Source organism: Trachinotus anak, unplaced genomic scaffold (assembly GCF_046630095.1).
Source record: "Trachinotus anak isolate AG129_WGS33_773 ecotype Australia unplaced genomic scaffold, CSIRO_AGI_Tana_v1 ptg000025l, whole genome shotgun sequence".
Classification (NCBI taxonomy): Eukaryota; Metazoa; Chordata; class Actinopteri; order Carangiformes; family Carangidae; genus Trachinotus; species Trachinotus anak.
The window spans coordinates 21,796,251-21,815,349 of NW_027273876.1; the positions used below are offsets into that span (position 1 = coordinate 21,796,251).

Here is a 19,099-nt window from a genome sequence, read left to right on the forward strand (position 1 = left end):
CAGCTTGTCTGTCTCTGGGGTCACAACATTACAGGGGGCTGAGTTTGTGGTGGGGGCGCTGACACCACCCAGAATCCTGACAGTTCCTCATAACCAGCTTGTATCCGTGAGGGGTGGGCGGGGAGCCGGCGCTCGGAGCTGTGGCCCCGGTGCTGCCGTTTTTATCACGTCTCTGCTCTGAATGTGAGACAGAAGCGTGGTTTGTGGCGCAGTGACAGCAGAGTCACGCGTCCTGGTTCTGGGCGTGTGCTGATGTAGATACGGTCACCAGCACCAGGAGCAGCATCACTTATCTCCTCTCAGACCAGCTTAGGAATGGAGGTGATGGGTGGGGGTGCAGGGTGGGGCAGGGTGGTCCGTCACTTTCATCAAGCTGCTGAAGTGTTGGTGAGCAGGAGGCCTGGGCCAGGTTCAAAATACCAAAGTTTGTCAGGAGTCGAATGTGAGGATTTGCTGCTTGTAGCTTTGTCTTTTGGGTGGACTGCATCAGACCAGTTCAGGGGGGCTGAGTTTGTGAGACCTGAGATATGATCCAGGATCCAGGACATGATCCAGAGTGATATCTGTGAATCTGAGGCCGTAGCAGATGTAAAAACACTGCACGGTCGTGGTGGTTGTGATGTAAACAGTAGAAACTCACTACAAATTAATCTGCTTGGAATGTGAGGTTGCAGGTATGTGATTGGCCGATGCTGCGCCCTGCTGGGTGATGCTGTGTCGCTCCACATGAATAAATGAGGAGTCTGAAGTCGGCCGGTGAGTCGGCCACGGTCAGCTGATCGCAGGTCAGAGTCAGAGAGTCAGAGCTGCAGCGACGTCAGTTTTCAACAGAAACCACAGGTTCACTTTAGTGTCGACACTTTCCAGTTCTTTGAAAGGAGCAGGAAAGAGTTTGTGTTCTTGAAAAAGTCATCATCAGAAGTGTTGTAATCCAGTGTAGGTTGGGCTCTAATCTCCATGACAGCTGAGTAAACGGAGCTCGCCCTGATCCTCAGCTGGGTGCCCGGACTTTAATAAAACACTGATGCAAAGCGAGATCACAGCTCAGCCCTGAAGAGAACAGGCTGCAGCGACACGCTCATTCGACCTGGGCTCTGTTTTATCTCTGTGGTCTGAAGCTGCATCGAGCGCTCGTGGTTTTGTGGGTTCAGATGCTGATTCTCATCCCCCCCCCCCCCGCCTCTCCTGTAACCCCCCCCTCGGTTCTCTGGAGCTGCCTAAAAATAACCTCACACAAGCCTGTGTGGTGCAGACAGGAAGGGGCTGGTTGGTTTGTGTTGGTTTGTGTTGTCGGGTCGGTGATGAACCGTCAGCTTTACCTGCTCCACCAGGTGAACACTGAGACAAACTTCACCTCACCTGGTCTGAGGAAGTGACGCGTGATGGTATCAGGGCCGCCACCTGATGGTCGACTAACCCTTTGTCGATGAGAGGAATCTTAGCCAATCACACGTTAGCCACTTAGCACGGACGCTTGCTCAAACACACGTCTTGACCCAGTGGTTGTCCCCCCAAAATATAATATATATATACTGAACTAATATCACGTCATAAACATGTGAGGACCAGGAGCAGCGTGTTTGTATCTGACAATTCACCTCTTTTCAAAAACACAACGTAAATGAAGATTTTGTGACAAAGATTTTTGAGTAAAGTTATTTTAAAGTCAAACAATAAACTTTATTATCAAAGATTTCACTAACAATAGAGACAACAGTGCATCACATTGAAATATTCAGTATTTTAAACAAGTGTGAACGTGGAAATAGAAGCTTGAAAGAATAATCTTAACTCAAGGTCGTCTTACTGGGTTTCTGAGCTTTCTACAGCTTCTCACAGTCTTGATTAGCAAGTGAAAGCTCTGGAAGAAGATAGTAAGAGGACTTTGAGTTCAGATTATTTTGTGTTAACCACTAAAAGTGAGAAAAATTAAATGTAAATACACAGAAACATGATTCCAGAAAACTACGCTTTATTGTTTTTATGCCATTTCTTCCCGTATCTCACACAGATACAGGCATCAATACTGATATTGATAACCTCTCAGCTGATAGTTGGATTTTGGTTTCAGTATCAGTTTGACAGGAGTCGGTCTGGATCCCGTTGATCTGAATCACACGTAGTGAAACTGGCGGCGACAGGACGACGGTGAAATGAGTGATGGTGAAACAAAAAGCCTCGTCCCTGTTTCCTCATTCTGGTGAAGGACTGAAACGTCACAGGGACTGTGAGGAAGCCGTCGGACTGAGGCCCAGCCCCTCAGGTTCCTGTCTTCACACGACGCTGAATGACCATAACTCAGACTGATGTCGGTTAATGACTCAGACCAGGACCAGGACCACGGTGGAGTCAGCTGTTCTCACAGTGGAGCTTTGCTCCCTGTTGTCGTCTTGTTGTGTTTCTGTTGTACAAACGGCCTCATTCATCTGAGCTCAGTGAGTCACTCAGGACCTGTGGCTGCCTGGTGCTTCACACTCCAGTCAGACTGGACACACACACACACACACACACCTGATGCTGCTTTAAAGTTACGCTACGAAACATTTGAAGATATAAATAAATTATTTTTTCCACTTCAGGATAAAATGTTGAATTCAGAGAAAATAAAAAGTTGAATTTAGCAGCTACAGTTTGACTTGGTCTGATGGGACCTGTAGCTCAGATGACAGAAAAAATGCCAGATAGTCAGTATTACCATTTAGATTTTAATTATCACTATAACCGTTTATTACTGTGGTTAATTTAACTCACGTTCGGTTCCATCAACCAGCAACAGTCTCCAGACACACCATCGTGGGTTTGATATGTGTCAGTCAAAACATATTGATCTGGAGATTCTTCAGCCTATATATTGTCACAGTTTAACCTATAAACATGTTGATTTTTCTTTTTAAAGACCTGTGTTCCTTTCTTTTTCATATTTTCTATATATTTGTATATATTCTATTGTTCTCGTATATAGTTCTTAACTGATTACCTGATTAAGCACCTGAATACTCGATTGATAAAGTAATCAATAGCTGCAGCCCCAGTCCTGATATTAGTGTTAATGAAGTGTGGAGAGGTTATCTTCCCTCCCGTCTTCACGCTGCATCAGGCGGACCACTGTCTGAAGACAGAGGTGCATCAGTCCCAGTCTGAGCTGTAGTGAGGACCCCCCGGCTCCGGAGCGTCGCGAGTCTCAGAGACAGTGAGTCACATCGATGTGTAGCTTGTTAGCGCCGCTGTTCATCTAATGAGGAGGAAACCAAGAAGAAAAGCACTAAGAACAAAAGTGACTAACAGCAGCTCTGGTTACTGAGAGTTTCTGTCTGAGGACTCCATCACGTCATCCACAGGAACACAGTGTCCAAACTGACTCATTCATTCATTCATTCATTCATTCATTCATTCATTCATTCATTCATTCATTCAACCTGTTAGTTCGAAAATAACGTGTCAGCCGTCCTGTGGTGTTCACAGCTGTTCACTGTTTCCAGACAGATGTTTAAAAGCTCATCTGGCTCTGTGTTGTCTCCGTCACTTCTTGGACTAACGTCTCCAGTTTCTACCTACGACACCGACGATGTGTCTTCACCTCATTAACTTGTTTTTATCTCCAACATTCATTTTCAAATTATTGTGTCTACCGTTTCCACCATTTAACAACAACCATGAAACAGAGACTTGGTACCGAACATTGAATGATGGTCTGCGGTGGGATGTTTGGGTGCAGCAGCAGAGTTGGAGATCCCATCACTGCGTCTGGATCAACAGTGGCAGGTTTCTCAAAGCCTCCTGGCTTCGTACAGTAATTAGATTCTGCACAGTGTGACTGCAGAGAGGCTGCATCAGCTGTTAGAGACACGGAGATACACACTGGTGGACCCACAAAAAAAAGAAAAAAAAGAAAGAAATATTGTGAATAATAAAAATAAAACATATAAATCATAATTATGGGAAATTAAGTCAAAATACATTTATTTGACACAATAAGTCACTGACTTAATAAATAAAATGTTTTACTTATATAAAAATTTAAAATTCACCGTTAGTATATTTATTTATTTATCATCATTGTTTTTGTATTTTTTAATTTCTTAAATGTGATTTTTTTCTAAAAAAAAGTTTTAAACTTTTTTAAGATGAAAGAAAAGACTTTGATTTGAGCTGAAAAGATATTCTGTCAGTTGACAGAATATTAATATTTGCTCGTTTTCTGTGGTGGCACATTTCACATTATACATATTTATATTATTTTTTTTATATTTCTTCACATTTTTATTCTAAATATTTTATTTATATATCTGACCTGCAGTACCTGCTTTAGCTTCATCTTTCTTTACATTTTTTCTTTTCACTTTGTTTATTGTCACGAACCGAAGAACAAATTCCTTGTATGTGAAAACGAACTGAACAACGAACCTGGATCTGATTCTGAATGTCAGTGAGTTTTGAACATATCACACTTTGCTTTGAGAAACTGTTCATTCTTCATTTCCTTAAACTTAATCCACCAATAACTGGCTGAATAATCACTCATGAAAATAAAGTAATGGCGTCCATATGAACAACACCAGCAGTGGCTCAGAGCTGACGCTGTGTTGGTGCGAGGGGGGACTGAAAATGAGACCCCCCCTGCAGGTGGTCCTGAGTAGAGCCAGTGTAATTCACTGGTGACAGCCTCAGTCTCCCTCCACACGTTCCCAGAACGAATCAGGACTCCAGTACATGTGCTGACACATGAACGGGGGCAGTTCACATGTAGTAGATTTCCTGCAGCTGAGCCTGTCAGGGGCATCTGGAGGGAGGACCCCCACCCCTCCCACCCCCACTCTTACAGTCAAGTGTGATTTTTTCCCTCCACTTGAAGAGGTTACTAATTATAAGATGAGGTAACGTTGTTGTGCTGGTTTTGGATCCACAGCCTCAGTGTGAATGACTGAGTCTGTATTTCTCTGTGGAGTCGGGGCGGCTACTGTGAGCTGTTTCCACTCAGCTGTGAATTATGGAGAAAACCACTTTGTCTCCCTGATGCTTCTCCTGCTGAAGCGTCAGCTGTGTTTAATATGAAACTGTAGACCTGGTGGTGGGTGGGGGTGGGGGTGTTGGGTGGTGGTTTAGCCTGGCACAGTCCCTGCACCTCTGCAGAGCCTCCAGCTCGCAGCCAGGTGCTTCCCCCTGCAGCGTGGAACACCGACGCCCCTTCCTGTGCTGATGTCAGGTCAGGAGGAGTCACCTCACGTCATGGAGCCGTGAAGTTCCCACTGTGGCGTCTCTGAAAGCACCCCGTTACCCGCAATCCTCTGTTTGTTTGGTAGAGTAGATTTGAGGTTTCACACCTCAGCTGTGGAGCAGGGTGAGCTGGAGAATCTGCATCTCTTCGTGTCGGTGGGTGAAGGGAAGTAGAAACACATGAAGAAGACCAGGCTGCTGCGGCAGGGACTTTTTAATTGAGTGGGATTAATGTAACGAGGCGAATGAACGCGGGTTACGTTACGGAGGGAGAGGGAACTATTTTAATCCTCAGTCTATTTTGAGTCATAGCCTGAGAAACATTAAAGAATAATCGCAGTTATTTTCAACTTTGGCCTCTTTTTCCTACTTTTCCCATAATGCTGATGGAATTTAGCCAAAATTTGGTGAATGACTTCTCTGTGGAGTAAATCTTAGTTTGTAGGGAAAACTCCACACTGAGTATTTACTGGATCTGAGCTAATTATCATGCCAGCTAATCTGAGAGTGTCCCTGTGGAGGCCGGGCTCCAATCAGCACGGAGTAAAACAGGCGCTGCTGTTTCTTTCTGCTGAGTTGGTTAAAATTACAGCAGGTTCAACATTTACTGTAGATGTTGAATCAGACACAATCAGCTGATTTACAGGGTCGTCATCAATAGGTTTTGGAAGCTGTATTTGGAGAACACGTGTCCATCAGTCCATCCGGTTTTTTGCCTTTTATTTTTATGTCCAGGTCTTGATAGAAACAGGACAAACAAAGTGGTCCAGAACCACATCCTTGACCTTTTCCTGGAGGATCCTCAGGCCAGATGGGTTTTATTTTCCCCACACAGATGAAACCTGTGATGAACCAGGACAGTTCTGCATTAAAACAGCACATCGCTGGGAGGAGGAAGGAGAAATATGATCCAGGAAGTTTGGTTTGAGTCACGATCAGGAGGTGAACAGTAGGAAGACTGAATAACGTCCATGTCGTAAAGTAGGACGATGATCTCAGTGATCAGTGATCATCAGAGCGATGGCTGATATTCTGTCTCGTCAAGAGGATGTTTGTCTGGTTTTCACATTAATATATGAACTTATTATTATCTTTATTTATAGTATTACACTAATCTTCAAGTTAATTTTCCCTGTTATAGTTACACATATATATCTGCATGTAACCAGTGCTGGAAGTTTCTCAGCTGCTGCAGAGAGAGAGAGAGAGAGAGAGAGAGAGAGAGAGAGAGAGAGAGAGAGAGAGAGACAGATCCTAACATGTCTCCTCGTCTCCTCCTGCTGATTATTATTATTATTATAAATGTAAATAATTAATGATTTATTTGTGATGACAGTTTTGTTTTAGCGTCACCATAAAGTGTATTTGTCTTCTTACTGTCATCACTGAAACTCCACCTCTTTGCTCTTTAATCACTTTCTCACTCTCACAAGGTGACGTAACCCACCCCCCATCACAAGGTGATGATCTGACTGTGGATAAGATTTCACAACCTCATTACAGAGTCATGTGCTGAGAGCGAATGCAGATATTTATAAAATCCAGGTGGACGACGTTTTATTGCTGCAAAAGTTGAAGCAGCAAAACTTTTTGTGGATGATCCCCGACTTCCAGACATCCACACACAAGTGCCCAACAGGTCACGTACTCGGGGGGGGGGGGCACTCACACATGATGGTGCTGAGTCTCAGAGCAGCTGCTTCACACTCGGCTGTAAACTGGTCCAGGACTTCACATGGGGATGAAACCTGCAGAGCTGCATCATCTGCAGGACCTGTCATTAATCTAAATATCATTTCCATTAATACACGTGACTCATAACTGACAACAGGTTTGAGAAGAATTGCGGGGGGAGGGGGGTACGTGGGATGTTTGGAGGGGAAATCCAGATCAGGTGGTAAAAACCCAGATCAGTCAAACCACCGGCTGATATTTCCCGACAGTATATACACAGTCTGGACCACTGGCGTGCTCAGTGAAGACTGAGGCTGCATCTGTTTAAAGCCGGCCGACATGTTTGGAGAGGGGACGGTGTGCACTGAGACTCACATGGACAAACCAGGACCTGAGGTGCTGCAGAATCCTGCTCCAGCAGCGTCGGTGAGTCAGTCACAACAGAACATGGACCTCAGCGCTGCAGCGTGGTTCAGCCTCAGTGCGTCACTGCTCCGAGGCCGGAGACACTCACTTCAACTGGAGGGGCCTCAACAGAACCTCCTCTGTGTGGCCCTCTCCACTCTGCACAACAGTGACAGTTTGTGTTACATGCTTAAACACACATGTGCATCGCCCCTCCCCCTCCTGAGCGTCTCAAGTGTCTCTCCATGTGGGAATGTGGCTTCGCTTCAGGCTCCCACATCTGCCCAAACCAAAACAATGTCTCCCAAATAAAGATACGCTCCACAGCCCCCGCCGTCCCACCCGCCCCCTCCCTGTCTCCCTCCAAGGACTGTTTCATTCTTTCTCTCCTCCTCCTCCATTCACTCCAGCTCAGTGCTGCCATATCTGAACACATTCCTCCCTCTAGGTCTGGCAGTCGGCAGCCAAGCGAACATGTGTGAAGTTTCTCTCTGGCTGTAGTTTCACATGAAGCCTGAACGGCCTCGGCGTGATCCCAGAGGGTCGGGGACTCTGGGCCTGGCTTCAGGACAGTGAGGCAGGGGGTCAGTGTTACAGTCTCCACTGGGGCCCATCAGTGTTTGTGTGGGAGTCTGTTTGTACGCGCGGCCTTGTTTCCTGTGGGTCACTGGAGGGAGGTTGACACCAGTGCTGGTGTTTTAGCCTGGAGCTGCAGATCCTTGTGTTGATAAGTTACAGTCACATTTTATATTAGAAAAAAATCCAAACTTCATCTTTTAAAGGTGGAAAATCCCCTGAAAAAGCTTTTAAAGCAACAGAAGTCAATAAAATCCACCTCACAAACCAAAGGTTTTATAAGCTGAAAATTTTAAACTTCCTCTACACGTGTTTTAAACTCCTCTGATTCATATTCAGTTTCACGTATTTTCATAAAAACTGGTCTGAAGCTCAACTACTCTGACTTCCTGACTGAGACACCTGGATCAGACCTTAAGCCCCGCCCACCACCTGCTGGCTCCAGGTGTCCAGGTGACAGAGCAGAGAGGATGAAGATGTTAGAGGAGGAAACATCAGAGAGACTCAGCCTCATGGTGGAGCCTCAGTCAGACCCAGACTCAGATGAGGAGTCTGTTGAGACCAGAATCAGAGACTAGCAGACGGATCAGAACCGTTAGCATAGTTAGCATCTTTTATTTGTTTATGTTGTTTGTTAGCTTGTAACTGGCAGTGGCTGACACAGTGTAAGTGGTTGTGCTAATGCTAACTCTGGCTCTCTGTACTGACAAGGTTTCAGGTTTATTTAGCTCCGCCCCCCACCCCCACAAGTTGACAGGATTGGTTCCTGAGGTTCTATGACGTATGAATCCCTGACTGTCTGAATCTGTGTTTATGAGACTGTCATTGGTTGGAGGTGGAAACACTCAGTCATGGTGTCAACTGATTATTTCATCATCATGTGTCTTTATTATAGAGAAACATCATGTAGACGTGAACCAGGTGAAGCAGCTGATCTTCATCAGTCTTTAAATCACCTGACGTAGTTTACACTAAAATCTGCATCTTCTTCGTCTCTCTGTCCTCTGTCCTGACTCTGTCTCTGTCCATCGAGGAGAAATGAGCTGAACCATCACAGTAAAGATGCTCCTCTTACCTTAAAACCATCAACTCATGCTCGACCTCATCACTAATGTATAACATGTTCCATCATCATGGTTGTTATGTTTCTGCAGCGCTGATACTCTCCTCCAGCCGTTAGCCCGTGGACATGTATACGACCACTCACATGTCTAATGATTATCCCACAGTCCAGCCTACAGAGGATTACAACACTCAAAACTAAGACTCAGGGTTTGACATCAAAAACTCCTCTGAAGTCTCTTTTCACTGACACCACCTCACAGTTGATTATATAAAAGTGAAGTTAAGAGAATGAGAGATGGCCGACAGACAGCGATCACTGGGCAGCGTCTGTTTTCGTAGCGTCAGCAGTTGTGTGAACTTCCTGTTAACCCACGGTGTGCAGATATGACAGAGTTGCCCCAGAAAGAGAAGGTGGAGGTATTTATGAGTGAATAATAGGAAACAGACACTTCCCCTGTGTGTCACACCTGTGTTCCCATGTTCCTCTGGGGGGGTGAGCGGGGAGGGGGGGTCTACTGTTTCAGCAGCAGCTCCAGAGAGGGACGGCTGGGCTGAGTGTCTGCGTCTCATCATGAAATCCTGTTTCCCTTTGCACTGTAGAAAAATCTTGTTTCATCAGTATTAGATTATGGTGATGGATTAGATTATGGCTGTCGACCTCTCTGCTCTCAGGTTCTTTCCTGGTGATGCTTTAACATGGTTGCTTCCTGTGCTAAAAGCTCGGGTGGTTCTCTGATTTGCATTTATATTTGTTGATTTATTTAGACCCTTATTGAAAACTGCCTTGGTTTCTCACGTCCACTGGTCCACATCAGACCAGGACTGATGACTCCCTGTCCCTCGGGTTCACACTGAGCTCTGAGGAACCGTCCACATGAACTCACTACAGCTCTTTAAGATTCATTCACTGGTACCACACCTGTTTTAATTGATTCTTGTCATCAGATCATTTATTCATTTTATTTACGTTTCTATTAATTGATGTTCTTTTTCAGATTCTGCATCTTCTACTGTGTCCTTATTTTTTCTTCACTGGTTTTGAATGGGACATAAATTTCAGTAACGACTTTGTGTTTATTTATGAAATGTCCTGGTGGGACAATAAGGGGCCGAGGATGGGGCCCTGGGGACCACCACATGTCAGAGGGACCACAGAAATGGAGCCATGACTAGTGAGAAGGTTCAGTTTGATAAACAGGATTTAAGCCAAATATAATCCAGACAGAGTAACAGTTAAAATCAAAGTGTCACCAGCGTCAGCAGGAAGTGAATGACGTCGCCCTTCAGGCAGCACAGGTTCAGTCCTGTTGTGCAGAAACCTGTGAAAGTGAAGGACTCAGTGAAGAGTTTAAATTTCCCCTTTGTGTCATTTAGTGAAAGTGGTGTAAAGTTATTGAGCAAGACTTTATGAAATCTATCAGCACAGTTTGTTTTGAGAACGTGAAGAAATTTAAGAATCCACTGTCGGAGCAGGAGGTGGAGGGAAGGACGGAGGTCGGACCCTCGTCGACCAGCCTCCCACTGATCATCACTATCAAGAATAAAACCAGACTGAACGATGCCCAGGGAGCGTTGGGGCCTTCAGCTGAGTGAAAGAGGAACCAGAGAGGCAGCAAATGTGTGTGTTGAAATCAACCTAAATCAAGACTGTCAGAATAAAAGCTGAAAGATCAGAGAACCACTGGGTGAAAACAGAGCTAGGTTTTGGAGGCGTGTCGACTGAAGCACAGAGGAGCAGGGCTTTGCCATCTATGACCGAACTAAGTGATTTAATGTTTCCAAGTGAGAACAGGGGAACATTTAAAGTTTAAAGTCCGACTCCACGACCTGAGACCAGGCTGCTGAAAGTAATTCAAACCAGGAGGACATGCTTCATTCATCTGCACGTAGCCGAGTCTCAGTGAGCACGAAGAGATTTAACTGCTGAGGTACTGAAATCATGATCTGGCCTTTAACAGCCCAACACCAACACCAGGAGGAGGTGAGGGATCATGTGTTAACCCTGACTGCGCGGTGGGTCTGTTAATGGAAACGACAGGAACAGTCCTCACAGGTGAGACGGGATGATGTCATCTCATGTTTACAGGAAGCAACCCTCAGAGCAGCAGAGGACGTCAGGACCACAGTTCAGAGCAGAGTTCGAGTTGAGCTGCAGGGACGTCTCCCTGTGCTGAGGCTGCAAACGAACACAACGGTAGTTCTGCGACATAGTTTGAGATTAGGCTTCAGTCCACGTCTCCACATCATCAGATTTCACTTCATAGATAAAATAGAAGATCATCATCAGACGTGACGCTGATACCGGAGGATTCTGCTGAACACAGATTATGGTCAATGACGAGGGAAACTGTGGTCAGAGTTAAGGTTGCACTATTTCGTTTTTTTTTTGTGCATTTATTCCTTTATTGGAGAGGACAGTAGAGAGTGACAGGAGAGGGGTGGGGGGGGGTGTGACATGCAGGAAAGAGTCGACTCGTATTCTGAGAGCTTCTGAGGTCGCCCCTGGGCTGCACCATTAATCAAAATATGACCAAAATCAAAATATGGCCAAGTGTTCATCACAGGAGCTGCAGTTTTTCTGATGAAGGTAGAATGTGTCATAGCGTCGTTGTGCGTTGTTAGCACCATCAGTGTTGTGTTGCCACAGAGACAGATCATATTCTCCACACGTAAAGGAACATGTTTGTTTGGTGCCAACAAAAATCACATCATCGTCATTTTAATAAAGTTTCAGTGAAACTGGAATAAAAAGTCATTCAAACTGAAACTGTGACTCACATCAGAGGATCTGACAAGATAATCACAGCTAGTTGCTGCCGTGGTAACCACCCGGACCAGCACAGTCCTGTATCGGTGTTTCCGGTGTGATAAGCCTTGAGATGTATAATCTGTCGCCCAACTGGACGTCCTGGTTTTACTGTCTCACCAGTAACTGTGAACAAGACTCTGGGGACAGATTGTGGTTTTGTGGCTCGAGCTCTTGGCCTGTAAAACATTTTAACACACGAGGCCTCAGGTTCACGTCCAGGATACTCTGACTTTTCAGCTGGAACCTGAAACCTTGACCCCCACCCCTCTTCCCACATCCAAATTTTTCCACAGGGGTCACAAGAGGTCAAGTTCAGCTCACACATACGAGACAAAGCAAAAACTCTTTTTCACACATCCCCACGATACACAACACACACACACACACACACACTCCCTGTCACCAGTCAGGAGGCAGTGAGTCACGGAGGCCTGTGCGAGGACGGCTGAGCGCTGGTCCTGTCCAATAATCCAGTCTGTTGAAACTCTGCAGCTCCGTCCTCCTCCACACACAGTGAGTGGGTGACAGTTGCATCTGGTGACTCACCTTTGTCAGGACAGTCAGACCTGCTGAACGCTGACCCTCTGTTACTCACTTCAAATCTGTGAGAAAGACTCAGTGTTCAGTTGTTGCTCAATAGTGGAAAATGCTCATGATCTTTACGTCTAAAAATAATAGTTTCTCTGACGTCAGTGTGAGAATGAACTCCATCAGGTTCTTAAAGAGAGATGTTCATGTTATGTTTATGCATCATTTTAGGATCATTTGTTTTTATTCTTTTCTGTCTTTCCTGAAGTCAGTTTTTAAATGGAGCCTCCTGCTTCTCTCTTGTGTCACCTGCTGTTTAGTAACTTATTTGAAATAAACCACACTTTCACTAGAGTCAGATTACACCCTGGGTTTGAACTTCCTTAAGTCTATTAAGTAGAAATGAGCAGAATCGTTCCAGGTGAAGAGGTTTACTCCTCTGTTATTCTCAAACTGAGCTAAGAGAAAAAACAGGCTGGTTATTTATTTCAGGGCATTTTTCAGGGGAATTGAACAAATTATTCTCAGTTTTCCAGGCAGGGAGCCAGTGTCACTGAAATACAGAGACCATGAGGTATTTTGTTTTCCATAATAAGAAACGCTGCCTGTGTTTGAGGGTGTGTGGGAAGAAAACACTGGGATCTCTTTATAATACCAGGAGGACCACTGTAGTATTTGGTAGTGCTGCTTTTTTTAGTGTCACAAGCATTTGACTCACTACAGTTCATTTTTAACCCAAGTTAACTTTATTTAAAGGAAAATCTAAGTAAAACCAAAGATTTTGGCTCCACTGTTAGTTTAGTTAGTTAGTTAGAGTTTAGTTTCCACAGTTTATTAAACTTTGAATTAAACAATTTTACTTGTAAATTCTGTGTTTACAGGTTTATAGGTTCTAGGTTTATTAAGATAATTTTATTTTACTTTATTTAGATTCTTTTTTTTTTTTTTGATGACTTGGACGTAGCACAAGAGGCTGTTAGCATGACGCTGACATATGATCTTGTGGAGTTGTTATTGCTAACATATGTTCTGTTAACATTTAGCCCATATAAATCTCCACTGTGTTCACCAGCTGGTTTCTAACAGTGCTGGTTGCTAACTAGTAGCTAACTTTGTCTGACTGCTGTTTGGTGCTGGACAGAGGAAGAGAGTGAGGCTGATGAGAGACTAAACTGAGATTCACCACTGTCAGTGGCTCTTAGATGGAACACAGGCATTTTATGCTTTTTTAAATTAGAGTTCAAAGCTTTTCAAATGTAAATGTGGTGGCTGTGGTCTCAGGTGAAATAATCATGAGTGTGATTTTAGGCCTTTGTCACAGAAGTAAAAGCACAAAAACGGCTGAATTCCATTGAGCTGCTTCAGTTCCAGAGTCCTGGTCTCGTGCTGCGTCACTGTCACACTGTCCCGACTTCCTGGGACGCTTGAATAGCTGAAAGCACACACAGCTACTTCAGCTACAGTAACATTACTGTAACACTTAGCTGTTCAGTTTACCTTGGATTATGGAAGCTAACTCTGTTAGCGACTTAGCAGGGTGCAGACAGATCGCAGGGACCTCCTGCGTCTGGTGGAAGTTCATGTTGTTGTGTTTTCTGTATTTGTTATTGCGATTTGAACTTCAGGGCCACCGTATTTGCTTTCTTGCTGAGAGTTAAATGAGAAGATGAGTAAAACTCTCATGTCTGTGCAGAGGATGTGTAGCTGGAGCTAGCAGTTGGTTTTCTTAGCTTAGCTTAGCTTAGCTTAGCTTTGTGTTAAGCATGGAGGCAGGGGAAACAGCTGATCTGTGTGAAGCTCTGAAGCTCAACAACCACATTTGTTCTGCTCTAAAAGTTTGTTGTGGGAACAAAACATAGAAAAGTTAAAGTCATGAGGCAGGTTTGAAAAAATAATGACACATTGATCATATTTAGAATCTGGTGGTGACATTTTAATTAAAGCAGTTTACTGGTAAAAATAACATTTTTCAGATGACAGCTGCAGTGACTAATACGTGTTGAACGAGGAGTTCATCTCTCAGCCTGGTGCACAGACAGCGGCAGAGCCTGTTGTGGTCTCTCCTCAGTCCTCACAGTCCGGGATGAGTCCTCGCTCCCTCTGCCGGCGGCTCTTCTGGCTGCGAGTGTGAAGCCAAAGGCAGTCTGGGGTTTAGAAGGTTAACCATCTGGAATGGTGCATTATTTAACGTTGCATATGCTGAGACAAGCTGGTCCAGAGATTCCTCACACTTCCCACCACCAAGGTGCTCCCGTTCTCTCGCTGTGAGACAGAGCCGTCAGATCAAACCTCTGCTGGGGAGCCGTTTAACTGTGCTCAGTGTTTGAGGCTGAGATTGAAGCAGATCTGTGGACGATTTAAGAGAAAGAAGGTTCAGAGGAAACCACCTCAACAACCTCACGTCCAAGATTTTTACATATTCTGTGTCCCTTGGACCGCAGCGGCCCACTCCCATCTGCTCTGCTTCAGAGACACGGATCTGCTGAGCTCAGAGAAAAACACACTGTGGTCTCGTGTCACTGCTATTGAACATGTGAGCGAACAACAGGAAGGTAAACAGGAAATGTCTTCGGTTACAGCAGCACATGGTGGATACAGGGCTAGGTGATATGACAGAAGTGTGTCCACCGGGGGGTTTGGTGACCGGGGTCCTTCCCTCAGTGTCTCTGCTGTATGTTCCGAGGTCTGTGAGTCCAGCTGTGATTTCAGCAGCTGGACTGTTTACTGGTTCTCATGTGACCTGAGCGACAGTGTGAGGGCTCGAGCATCTCACTCACAGTTACCACTAAAACGGACGAACACGAACTGTAAAAGGTTTTTAAAGGACGTGTGTGAAGAAAAGCAAATAAAAGGTTTCAAGGTTAAAACGACAGTGACAATGATGTGGAACCAATGTTGTCCACAGGAGCCCAAAGCTCCTGCTACCAACCTGCTAACAAAAACACTGTCCCGCTGCTTTGAAAGTGAAATATTCATTCAGTGACTGAGCTAAGATGCTAATAATCGTTAGCGTTGCAGTGTAGAAAACCTTCAGCTGCAGTTTGTCGCTCAGCAGCGACACCAACAGTGTCTCAGGACGCGAGGACGCAGGACGAGGAACGGTTTGGTGCTGGCAGACCAAACGTGTGGTTTTACTTTGTGGAGGTTACAACATGGAGCAGTGACAGTGACTCTGCTGGATTTTAAAAACAGTGGGTCAGGTTTGGCAGACGTGTATCTTGAGTTCTGGTTTTTGATCTGGTGTCGACGGACCTTGGTGCTGGTTTTGTCTCTCAGTCCTGGAAACTCTGCTCCTCATTTATTAAAGAAAAACTTGTTATTTGATGATCTCCTGAATGTTTCAGCTTAGGGAAAAAAGTGAGTGTAGATCCCTCAGTATGTGGCTGTAATATATCTTTAAGATTTGTCAACCACCACAGAAGAAGAGAGTGAAGAAGAGAAATGATGGGGGAGAATGAAATTGTAAACAGTAGGTTTGGGCCAATAGTTGAATATGGAATATTTCCCACAATATGTGGTATTTTTCACAAAACTGAAAAAAATTATTATTATTTTTTTGTATTTGGCAAAGTCATTAAATTGCATTTTAGTGGTTTTAGTAGTTTTATTAGAGGACCCAATTACACTTGGGCCAATAATTGATTATACTGAATACTGAAATATTTATATTTATTTTTCATAATTATTCAGAATTACATTTCATTATATTTGGCCAGGATTGTATTAAATTTTGGGTATTGCTCCGGCCCAGTACAAGGTCATTGTTTTAAACCATTTCTTCATTGAATTACTGCAGCATGATAAATATTTTAGTGTAGCCGGGGGAAACACTTAGCCTAGCCTAGCTTAATAGCTTTAAAACTCACTTGTCAATTCATACAAAAACAGAAATGTGACAAAAAAGAATGGGGGGGGGGGCACATATACAACATAGATGAGTGTTTTTCCCTCGGCATCTGCTCTGCCCTGTTTTCACCCGGCTGAACCGCAGAACAGTGAAAACAAATGTTGGAGAACCCTGTTATTTGACTAAAGAACAACATGTGGAACAACTGAAGTTTCCTCTGCACATGTGTGTCCTGCAGCACTGAGCCCTGTTGTGGCTGCGCCTGTGGATCGACTGGTGTCTCTGTGTCAGAACATAAACACGTTTCTGTCACTGACGTGACTGAGACGGCTCAGAGTTTCTGTCGTGACATGTTGTTTATTACTGCAGTATTTAAGCAAATCCACTTTTCAAAGGCACATGAAGAAGCGAATCAGTGACCACTGAGACCATGAAAGAGAAAACATGACTGAGATGCTGTGGGACTGTAATTATATGCAGTCAGAAGTCGCTCAGGGCCGACGTGGATTCATAGTCTCCAGTGCTGAGCTCTGGTTTGTTCCCTTGGCCTCTGCAGCAGAGACATGTCATGACTTCATGCTCTGAGGTGACGCAGCTTTTACCTCCAGGGACAGTTTGTTCTTAAATCAATACTGACTACGGCCCGATTACCACTAAAAATGGCCGATGAGATAGTAAATACTGATGAAGAAATGTTGGTCGGTGTCTGGCAGCACCTAATGATAATAAATAACGTCCCTGTTTCCCCACACCCACCTGGATTCAGACACGTTTCCACAGTGGCCTCCTGAGACCTTCACTGATAATGGTTTCCTCATTCTCCACCATTTCCAGCTAAACAGATCCACAGCCCACAGTTTGGATGGAGACGGTAAAAAGTTTGTTCTGGGTTTAATCTTTATCTCATGAGCAAATGCGTCACCAGTCAAACTTTGGCTATGATTTGCCACCTTCAGTTACTGCTGCTGTTCTCTGTTTCCTGACGGCACGTACAGGTCTGAGACTTCTCCTTTAATGGGAAAGGCTCAGACATTTGCAGCCTGTTGTGTGCAGTTTACACAGATGATGGAGGCAGATTTGTCAGTCAAAATTCAAAGTAACCTTTGACCCAATAAGTTCTTGATTTCCAACAGAAGAAGAGAAAAGCAGGCCCCTGATCTCCAGCTGTCACGGGCAGATTTTATCAGCTATCATGAGTTAACAGTGTTGGAGAAGCTACAAATGACTTCACAGTGGAAGAAGTTGAACCACAGCGAAACTACACAAGGGAGAATCTAGTTTGGTTAACTGAAAATAAAAAATGTGTATGTCACAGGGGTCGGGATGAAAGAGAAAGGTGGAGATGAACTACCGGCAGGTTATTGCAAAAAGTAGTTTGATTACATGTAGTTCACCACACCCCAACTCTGACAGTGAATTAATTAAGTGAGTTGAAAACTCTTGTTATCAGCTGACTCGTTTAAAAAAAGAATAATATATAAATAGCCCAAGTAACACAATATAACATATTTATGATGCATGTATTTATTGTATTTACAATACTTCATTATATTTATTCAATTCAATTCAATTCAATTTTATTTGTATCGCGCCAAATCATAATCTACATTATCTCAAGGCTCTTTACAGGGTCAGGGTCACCTTACTTTGTTACAGAGAACACTTTGTTACATTTATGCTTCAGGTGTTTTTTAGATTATATATAATTATATTATTGTATTTTATGTTTCAGGCGATGCTGCCAGTAAACAGCAGAACAACATTTTATTAGTGAAATGAGGTCAGACTCAGCAGTTACAGCAAAACTGTAAAGAAAACGTACCATTTTTTAATGTATCATATAAAGTATCATATATGGCAGGAAATATAGTGATATTCATTATCATTGAATATTGGCCCAAGCCTATTGATGATCTGTATAAAAGACATATAACAGACTAGTTATTGTCTTTGGAAGACATGCTGCGTTTACTGGTGTTGGCAGTTAGCTGGTTAGCTGGACGTGCTAACGTTAGAAAAAACAAACAGAGTCATTACACCTCTGCCCCTGTAGTTCTGGTTTTGGAAAGACTAGATCAAAAACTCCCTCCATAATCTCTAATGGCAGGTTTGACTCTGACTGGATCCATGCAGCTTGGCCGGTCTTACCTCCCTCGTCACGGTCGTGAAGCTGTGATTGGACGAGGTGACGTGAACGGTCAGCCTCTCCTACTGTATTTCTGCTGAGTGGATTCAGGCTGCAGATACTGGATCGAGTTTCCTTGCGGACACTTAAACTAAACTCTAGAAGCCTGAATGAGTTGGCAGGGACCCTGAAAACTGGAATTTCATCTGGCTCCAAACATCATCTCCAGAGTGTGTTACACTGGTCTCAGCCTGTTAATCAGAAGCAGATGTGTGCAGATCGCCTACAAGCTCTCCCATGTTCCTCAGCTGAATGTTGTGTGCTTGTACGACGGCTCTGAGGATCTTGGGCTCGGTCCAAACTGCAGAGCTGAACCAGTTTGTTGTGCTCCGTGACTCTGCTATGATGTCACTGGTTGCTGGTTGTGAAATACTTGTGGAAATGAGAACCTCATTGAACCCGAGCTGAGCGCTGCACATTTCTCCTGCTGATCCCAGATCACCACTGGTTTGGTTTCTATCTGTTGTTCTGCAGTAATGAACCTTCACCGACACTTACTGATGAGTTTGTTGCTCTTCCTGTTCCGACAGAGGACGGCGTCTCTGAGTCAGCTTCCTGTGGAGGACCACAGAGACCCCCTGCCTCCTCACTGGAGGTGCTACATGTCTCCACAAGGGCGGCGATACTACGTCAACACCACAAACAACGGTAAGGAAACAGTTTGTTCCTGATGTGGATGTGCTGTGACTACTGATGTCAGAGTGTCTGTGTTAGGTGCACAGCTCGAGCCAGGACGTGATTAGCTTAGCTTAGCTTAGCATGGAGAAGAGGGAAACAGCTCAATGCTAAGGTTGGC

At 44.4% G+C, this 19,099-nt stretch overlaps 1 pseudogene; it reads left to right on the forward strand.

Moving 5' to 3' along the window:
- LOC139608424 (myosin heavy chain, fast skeletal muscle-like) overlaps window positions 1-19,099 on the forward strand; it is an 86,356-nt pseudogene that overhangs the window by 43,517 nt on the left and 23,740 nt on the right.